This window comes from Passer montanus, unplaced genomic scaffold (genome assembly GCF_014805655.1).
Source record: "Passer montanus isolate IOZ18808 unplaced genomic scaffold, ASM1480565v1 scaffold4, whole genome shotgun sequence".
NCBI classification, from domain to species: domain Eukaryota; kingdom Metazoa; phylum Chordata; class Aves; order Passeriformes; family Passeridae; genus Passer; species Passer montanus.
Window position 1 is genome coordinate 13,711,697 of NW_024368818.1, and position 8,349 is coordinate 13,720,045.

Genomic DNA, 8,349 nt, shown 5'->3' on the forward strand with positions numbered 1-8,349 from the left:
CCTGGCCTTGAACACTTCCAGGGATGGGTCATCCACAGCTTCTCTGACCAACATCTGCCAGTGCCTCATCACCCTCACAGCAAAGAGTTTCTTCCTAATATCAAAAATAAACCTACCCTCTTTCAGGTCAAAGCCATTCCCCTTTGTCCTGTTATTACACACCCTCTCCAGCTTTCTTGTAGAACCCTTTACGTGCTAGAAAGATCCTAAATTGTCTCCCTGGAACATTCTCTTCTCCAGGTTAAACAGCCCCAGCTCTCTCAGCCTGTCTTCACAGGAGAGATACTCCGGACCTCTGAGCATTTTTGTGGCTTCCTCTGGATTTGATAAAACAGGTCCATGTCCTTCTCATGATGGGGACCCCAGAGCTGAATGCAGTATGGGAAAGCTTGAGACAGCTAAATAAGTGGCTGTCTGGAGTTTTCCTCTCCCTTCTGCACTGAGGGTGGTGCTGTTCATAAATTATTTGACACTCTAAGTACATTAGAGGTAAATCCACTTCTTAATGCATAAGGCTAATGAGTCAATGGGCCCCTCACTGATAGAAGGTACAATGAAGCTGGAAGCACTTATCTGGTCAGTGCAGTTCTGCTGTTCCTGCTTTCACTTATTAAGCTGGAACACAAAGAGTAATTTACCAGGGTAGTATAAGGTTTATCATTGAACAAGCACACAGTCTCAGTCTTTGTCCTGTTTCATCCTTGAAACTGTAACCTTGTTAATCTCAAAATCATTGTAGCCCAGTGAATCTGATAACCTGAGTGATTAAAATTTAAAAAACAATTCCCACATCTTTTAGATAATTTACTCATGCTGCATTGAAAACTGCATCCTAATAGACTCAGTGTTGATTTTATTCTATTTTATTGGGTTCTTTTAAACTTTGTTTTACCACTGTAGGTTTAGACATTCTATGAGCCAAAAAGAGAAAGTGGGCAGGGAGGGAAGGGGGAAAAATAAAATACACATATTCCTAAAAATTCTGTAGTTTTATCAGAAATGAACTGGAGTTCAAGGTTGCAATCATTATTGCTGCTTGATTTATTCATTAAGGGTAGCAGCTTCCTTTTCCATTGTGTCTTCAATGAATTCTATCTCAAAATATCTCAAGATTCCAGAAACATCTGCAACTAACAGAAAATACCATGACAAGAGTAAGGAAAAGAATGAGGACTGTTGACTCATTGATTTATTTCTGCTGAGAATCGGATGCAGAAAAAGTCTGCACCTACTCCCTTTTCCTATGAGAAAGGACTCTGCTAATTCCTACGTGAACAGTAGCTCTTACAGTACTTTTCCTGGGTAAGGACTGCTTAGCTTTGCTTCTGATTTTCCTCAGTTCAGATCAAGGACTTTAGAGCAGCTGAAAAATGGTAGAGAACCATCTTGGTTGGGGTGGATGCACAGCATGGAGAGAAAATACACCTGCTGCACCAGAAACATATCCTTATGCTCCCTGGAGGTCAGCTTCCAGTGGACTCAAGCCACTGCACACATGATGGGATAACACACTGGATTTGTTACTGAAGCAACACAGTTATTAGTATGGGTCAAAAAGCATCTGCCCTGACTCTCTCTGCTAGAATTCCAAAGTCCCTAGTGTGGGATATGTTTGTTAGCTTCTCCTTTGCAAGAGGTTCGTGATGGACTTAGTGGTATGCTAAAAGTGTTGATTTATCCTCTGGGGTTAACTAAAATTTATCTCAAACACAAGTTTAAAGATAACAGGCCAGATCTCTGAAGGACATATGCCCTCTGTTACCCCAATTAATGTGAATGCATGCTAATCAATATTTTGGTAGTATGTCCTAGTTCTCCTATTTTAAGGTGAAGCACAGAATTATCTTTGCAATGTTGCCCGACAGGCCCTTTCAGCTGATCAGCTCAATGTGTCTATTCTGGAGTGAGAGCTTTGTGGGTTTTTTTCTTTACGGACCTTAGTGGCTGAATCTTAAAAATCAGGCCTAAGGGTGGTAAAAATGGAAGATCATGCAATTATTATATAACAAATATGTCAAGTTCCTACTTCAGAGGACTTCAAAAGAGGGTGGGAACAAGCAGAACAAAAATAAATACTTTCAAGGAAATATAGCTTGGTTCACATCAGTCTTCTTCTAAAAGCAAGGAAGATCATAAGAGCAATTTCTGATTTTTAGCTACCACAGGATAGCTAATAATAACTCTTAATTTAGAGTCAAACAAAGGGAATCATGTGTTAGTATGCCTGTGCACTGTAGGTATATTATTCTGATTCATCTGTAGTTGTAGGAGCTAGTTTGAATTTCATGGAACAAGTAAGCACGAGGAAGATTTTTTTTTTCTTCTTTACTGGTAAATTTTTACTTTACAAACATTAAAAGAGAGTATGAATATGCCTTGGACCAAAACAACTGCTGATGCAATCTTTCATTCTAGGCCTTTCTACTAGAGGCAATAGTACTGATTTTGCAATATCAACTACATCCAGCTTTCACTGAAATAACTTTAATTAAATTTAAAAAAAAAAATTCCAGCTTTTGAAATCATGCTCTTCCACACGGCCAAACAAAGGATTAATGACCAGGAGATAGATTTTTTTTTTTTTTTTTTTTTTTTTTTTTACAGTGAACTGGAAATTTTTTCTTCCCTTTACTTTGTCCCCTCATGTTTGTTGCAAAAGGATTGAACAGTACTGAAAAAAATGGGAGAATGATCAGTGGAGAAAACTATCTAGATGAAATTCTGTCTTGAAAGAGAAAGCAATATTTTTCTCCCCTTTATATTTTCTTTAACAGTCATCACTGGGAAGAAACACAAAGAGTTGAAAATGTGAACTTTTTTCCCTCTGAAACATGTCACTGCATTCCTCCCTTCTCTGTTGCCCTTCATTTACTGTAAAGTGCAAGCTTTCTTGATGCTGTAGTACAATTATGATGAAATAGTCTAAATATTTATTGGAGACTTTAGATTTATTCTTATACTTTCCCGTGCAACAACTCCAGGCTCACTTATCAGCTGTCTATCTCTCTGGAAAGAGCTCTGAAAGAAGTAAACAGAGAAAAGCAGGAGAATTGGCTTCCAGAACCATGGAATGCCAAGCAGGCATAGGTGAGCTCATTTTTAAAATTGTTTTTGATTTTTAAGGCCTCTTACCATGTGATGGTTTCCCCTTGATTCTTGAAAAGAGTCACATTTACAGGTCTTGGGCTCCTTATCCAAAAAAATGAATCATTTGTAGGGATGTCTGCTTGGACAGAGGGGAAGTTTCATGGATAAGACTTAGATAGGATGTGGGGAGCTCACAGCCACCAGGGTAGAGCTGCTATTCCATGTTCCACCCCACACAAGCTCCCTGGAATTGTGTTCCTGCTTTACCCTGACTGAGACAAGTCTGCTCTCTGAATCCTTGTTTTCCTGTGGGGAGATGCATTTTTTTCCTGCCTTTAATGAACACTACCAGCTCATGAAGCACTCAGGAAATCATGAGCACAATGCAGCACTGGCACAGAGAGGAGGTGGGAATCCTGATTGTTTCTTGCAGGGAGTCCTGACTGCCTCTCTCAGTAAGCTCCTAGACTTGACTTGATTTGCTGTAGCATAACTCTTACTTTATAAATTAGCATATTAATATACCAGCTTTTTTTTTCCCCTTAAATCTGAGGCAGTTTTGAGATCTGATCAATAGGAGCAAGAGATGTGTCAATCAGTGCAAATGGGAATGCAATAATGACAAAATTGTGCTTTTCCTACAGTCCCTTTCATGTTTCTCCCATGTTAATTAAGTCTTCAACACTCTTGCCAGCTAACTGTGGCATGAGAATATGACGAATCTTGCCCAAGGTCACATAGGAAGTAACTAGCAGCTCCCAGGAGTCCCTGCCTTGTGACAGTGAACATCCCTGCTGCAGTCAGAGGAAACAGTGCTGCTTAATTGAATTGGCATTCTGTGCCCCATTCTGTTCACTGGAAGCTGCAGAAGTCTTGTATCAGTAAAGAAAAAATATTCCTGCTCTCTGATCCACTATTTGATTTGAACCAGATGCCCTTTTTGTTCCCTAATAAGGGCTCATTCCCTTTGGGAATAACTCCTTGGCTTATAAAAAAATTCTTCTGGAGGAAATGCTACCGGCCTTGGCAGATCTCAAGAGAAAGCTAAATAAAGATTGAGTGAGTGAGAGGTGACATTTCAGAGCACAGTAAGATTGTCTTGGGAACCTTTTCTACCCTGCAGCTGAAGCCTCTGCCATCGGAAATTTGGCATCCTTGGGTGCTGCTGGTAGTGCTTATTTATCTTTGAGTCAGATTTTATGCTTTAAATTTCAGAAATGGGCATAACTTTGCAGATCATGTGTGAGAAGTTGTCTCCTTTCCCAGGCACTGCCCAAAAAGCAGGATTGTTGTTTTGGTTTCTTTTTTTCAATGTGACTGTTGGTTGTCACTGTTTATCTTTCAGTGGCAACATTTCAGTCCCAGTACTCCCTCCAATCTCCAGTCAGTTAGCTGCGACTATATTTAATTAAAACTGCCTCTTACACCAGGGGAAGTATTAGCAGTCTGTATATCATTGGGGTTTTTTTGTTTTTATTAGTCTTCCAGTGTTTTAGGATCCTCACTATGAAACTATCATGACGTCCCCATCTGCTTTCTCTTGACAGAAGCTGTAGCCAGCTACAGAATGTAGACTGTGCCATCTGCAAGATGAGACAAAACAGCTCCCTAATCAACCTTGTCTTAATTGTAAAGCACTGCGACTGCAGTTGTGCTTTAGGTTTGTCACCAGATTTTGTACTTTCTCATGTAAAATACTTCAGTGATAAAAGTTAATAGCAACACCTGCCATTGACTTGTGTCAATGCAGTCAACAGAAAATGGGAAAGAGGGAATATGAAACAGAAAAAACCCTCACGTATAGATTGGCTCCATCCAAAATCATCCATCCATCCATCAATCCACCATCCATCAATCTTATTGTATAAGGAAATAAGGGGGGAATATTTTTTTTGGAGAGGTAATTATGTCCTGGTTTCAGCCAGTCCAGTGTTAACTTTTGCAGTGGCCAGGAGGAGCCACGTCCAGCATCTGGAGATTATTCTATACCACCTCATGCCATTGCTGAGGGTAGAGAGAAGGGCAGGGAGAAGGGCAGGGAGAAGGAGTCCCTTCCAAGGAGGAGGGGTTCCTTCCAGCCCAGTAAGCGTGGCAGAGGGAGTGGTTGTGTGGCCCTTCCTCTGAGCGAGGGGGAGAGGTTGGGCAGTGCCAGTTCTGAGCTGGAGGGACAAGTCAGGGTGGTGTGGCTGTGGCAGGGTTGGGACAAGCTTCACAGTGAGCATTTTTGCATGTGAATCACTGTCTCTATTGTACACTTTTGTTATGAATGTTATTTCTGTAAATTGTTCTTATCTCAACCCCCTTCTTTGGTGCCTCCAATTCTCCTCTCCAGCTCATGGCAGGGGAGTGAATGACAATGTGGTTTGAAGAGTCTCAGTAGGACCACTAAACTGGGGACTACCATTCCTAAACCATGACAAATTACCTGACAGAAATGTATTTATTTCCTGTTTTCCTGCCCCACTCTCTCAAACACGCTGAAGCAGTTGCCATTGGTGCTCCCTAGGTAGGGGTTAAACACCTTCTTTCATGCTTTAGGCCATGCTATTCCACCTGTAAATCCCAGAATCCTTCAAAAATCAAATATGCATTGCCTGTCATTGCAGCCTCAGTCTATCTTCTGCAACATTGTAGCAATATTTTCATCTTGCACTACCTTTGGTGAGGTTCTTTTGACAGTAAGAATCAAATCCAGCCTCTACAATTACCAGGAATCTAAAAATTACATCAAATGTGATTGCAGCTTTAAGAAGAGAAAGTGGCAGCTAACTGAGGTGAATGCTAGAAATTGTTATTGATTTTGATGGTTTAAGACTCATTTTTTCTAGATAAGTTGCTAAGCAGAAGGTCTCTACTAGGAGATCACTATTAATATAGTGAGACAAGTAAGCTTCTTTAGAGGTTGTATCTAGGCATAATGGAAAGTCAAAATGGTGCAAAGATGAAGGAAATCTTTCACAAATCACTGCTTTTCATTATTTGGTGGGAGGGGAGCCATATCCAAATGAAAACAATAAACTCTGGTCCATGACATGTAGGTTAGGCATCATAATTTTACAAACTATTGTCATAGTATTTCCATAGTGAGAGTCCTAAAATGCTGTAAGATTAATAAAAATAGTGAAAGGGTTCTATTGCTCGTTAGATGCCTGAAGAAGTGGGTAGCTATGAAGGGGTCAGGCATCAAGGACTTATTCATTTGAATATGCTATTCATGGGTTCTTTCTAAGGTTTATATAGTTCATCCTTTCCCTTTCTACGTCTGCTTTTTGTCAAATCTATGCAGTGATTGGGACTAGGGTAGTGCACAGCAGGCCTTATGTCCTGACTGACCTTCCACTGGGATCTCCACTCCCTGTCCTATGTCCTTTTCTCCCAGAATTCTGCTGGGCTGGTTTTATGCCATGCCTAAGCTATACTGCATAGATTTCTAGTCCTGTCTCTTATCTCATTGGCTTGTCTCTGGTTTTGCATCCAGCCTGTCTTTTGCCTCTCTGGACCCCTTAGATACATGTTTGACTGGTTTCATCACCTTCCTTTGCCTGGGACTGCCAACAAAACAGCTGTTGTCAATATCCTGGTGTGCTCAGATGTCTGGGTCTTGCAGCAAGCCTCTGCTGTGATCAGCTGCAACTCCCAGCTCATCTTCCCCAGTGCAACATGCTGTTCCCTAACACAAGAAACATTTGTTTTCCTTTTTGCAGAAATCTCAAGTAGGAGCTTAGGTATCATCTTGCAAACAGCTATATCTGAAGTTCCTTTGAATCAATAGCTTGATTAAAAATTACCAGAACTGAAGTGGAAGCTGATCTCAAGATTCTTATCATCCAAGGGAGAAAGTGTGTATATGGGGAGAGCGAGATATAATTCATTTCAGAATTCTGATATTCTGATAGCTTTAAATGTGAGTGTATTAGTAAGATTAATAGCCAAATGGTGAGGGAAGGAGGGCAGAGAAAACAGAAGTTAAATGCAACTTGTAGAGAGGATAAAACAGAATGTGGTGATGTTAGACTGAGTTGATTGTATGAAAGGCTTTATGATATAATTTGAAGAAGAAAATCCTTTATCCATGAACTGTCTTTGAGAAATGGAGAAAAGGCAACATGCACTTCCCAAGAACAAACAACCAGTAACCCAAACATTTTCCCTGATAAGAATTCTGGGTTTTGCTAAAAAAAGAGACACAGTAAATTTCCCTTATCTGGGCTTCAGTAAAGAATTTCAAAATAACAAACAAAATGCTGCGATATATTGAACAACATGTTTCTACCAGAGGGAAGGAACTATCAATGTTATTGACCAAGGCTCTGGAAACTTGTCTGTGATTGCAGTCTCTTTCCAGGAAAGAGTCATAACTCAGCCTTGGTACACATGAGGAATGCAAGATTTCAGACCACCCCAGAAAATATCCTTGTTCTATATTTGGCTTATCAAAGCAGAGTTTGAGTAGACAGGTCATAGAGTTGAAATGGAAGAACTAGAAAAATAGAAATTAAACTGAAAGAGAATATTGGAAAAAAATTCAGGATAGATTTCAGGGAGTGTAAATACATTTAGGCTGGTTAGCAGAAGAAAGTATCTAGGTTCTGAAGAATGAAGCTGTATGATGATCACTCAATAGTAACAAGAAGAGCAGAACTGAAATTAGAATGAATTTTAAGAAATGACTTAATCAGTTTATGAAATACACCTCTGAGAGGTTCCTCAAAGGTCTGAATACACTGACTGAAGAGGTTCCTTCCAGTCATGTTGTTTTGGTTTTTTTTAGTGGACTGAGAATGGATTGATTTTGACAGAGCACAAGACTATTTGGCAACTCTGACAATTGTCATTTCCCATTTATACTTGCACGTGGTTTATTCTTTATGATTTCATTGTTCAATTTCTCACATATTTCAGACTGCTTCATCTTCACATGTATAATGAGAAATATTTATGTTGTGCTGAACTAGCTGGGCCTGTGTTGTTGGTTGATGGATGACTTATGGAGATAATTTTCCATAATTGGGCAATGGCAAGACTGTGTCCACTGTAATATAAAGTCAATTCAATGCAAAATTATGTTTTCTGCTCCAAATAGATGATCGTGACTTTTTTCACAGGTACCTATCTTTAAAATTTTGTCTGCCAGCCTTCTAGAAAGTTACAATTTTCTTCCCATAGTTGAGAAAGTGCAGCTTGAATTCCCCTTTTAAGAACAACTTAAAGTTAGTGATGCATTTCAGGAAGAAGAGTTCTATTCGGGTCAGTGTAAAAAGC